This window comes from Anneissia japonica, unplaced genomic scaffold, assembly GCF_011630105.1.
Source record: "Anneissia japonica isolate Jap-2015-1 unplaced genomic scaffold, ASM1163010v1 scaffold287909_len199859_cov185, whole genome shotgun sequence".
Classification (NCBI taxonomy): Eukaryota; Metazoa; Echinodermata; class Crinoidea; order Comatulida; family Comatulidae; genus Anneissia; species Anneissia japonica.
The window spans coordinates 61,591-62,950 of NW_022688465.1; positions in this window are offsets into that span (position 1 = coordinate 61,591).

The following is a 1,360-nucleotide window of genomic DNA, read 5'->3' on the forward strand; positions in this document are numbered from 1 at the left end:
TGTTAAAATTAAAAAATGGAGATATAAAGAAATTTTCTTACCTCAGCCCCAGCCATGGTGGGGTTGAGGGAGTAGATCCTCTATCTGTGAAAGTACCCCACCCCCACTGGTCCCCCTCTAGGCCTATTCCGAATTCCTAAATCCGCCACTGGAAATTTCAACAATTATGAAGTCATATTAAAATAGCTTGATGCCTTTTAAAGTAACTAATAAAATTCATCAAACTTCGTCAAAAATCCGTAGCTTCCAGGGGGATTCGCCCACCGGGGGGAATTGACAGCACCTGGCCCCAAGCCTAGATGCTCGCTTCGCTCACATACTGGACCTTATGAAATGCCACCCCCCACCAACATTCAAAACAGTTTCGCCGCCGTTGTTTAATTAAGTTGTTATTGTTAATACTGTATTGTATAATGTGTACTAATTTATTGGCAAGCCTGTATGTATGGCAGCGGAATGTCGCTGTTAGCTTGTAATAATAATATAAAAATAAATTGGATTGTATTTACAACGAATCATAATTTTGTATCGGTTCCAAGTAGTTATTTTGATTGCTTCCATGAAAGGAGGAGGAAGTACATGAATTCTGTACATAGGTTAGCCTGTGACATGACGTGCAAACAATATTCCGCTATGGTGAAATTGTTATCTGAAGCGTCGTTAGTAGTGTGGCACGTAAAGAAAATCACAATGGTCAGCGAGTGCGTCTGAATATAAATTAAGTACGCACTGCACCTCGACCAATCACACGATGGCATAGCTTCATGCCTGCCTCATAATCCTATAGTCTTGCAACTTTAAAGCGCTTTCCACAATAAATAGATCTTTAGGAAAATAAATCTGTAATGATATCTCAAATAAAGCTTAAAATTTCTCAATTAAAAAACAATTTATTTTTCAATGAGACAGATTGACACTATTGATTTTGTTTTTTCATCGATTTACAGACATTTTAATATGAAAAACTTGAAATTGATCACCAGCTGGTTTAAGTTTTCTAAATAAAGAAAATGTATTAACCACGTGAATTTAAGCCCTGTCCAGACTATCAAATTTAATTGACAAGAACATGTGACATGGCTAAATATGGTCATGATGACGACATCACATCATGACCGTATATAGGCACATCATGACTATATATGGGCATAAAAGAGATTTTTTTCTATCAAAGGAAATTTGATAGTCTGGACAGAGCGTAAGCGATGAAATTTATTCTTATATAAAATATTCAATTGAAAGCCAATAGCAAACGTACTTAACTTAAAATTTAAAATAAGCAATCGAATTATTGATTATTAAACAATGTTCAACATAGACCACGTCTTTAAGCGTCGATAAGCACGTGATATATAAACAC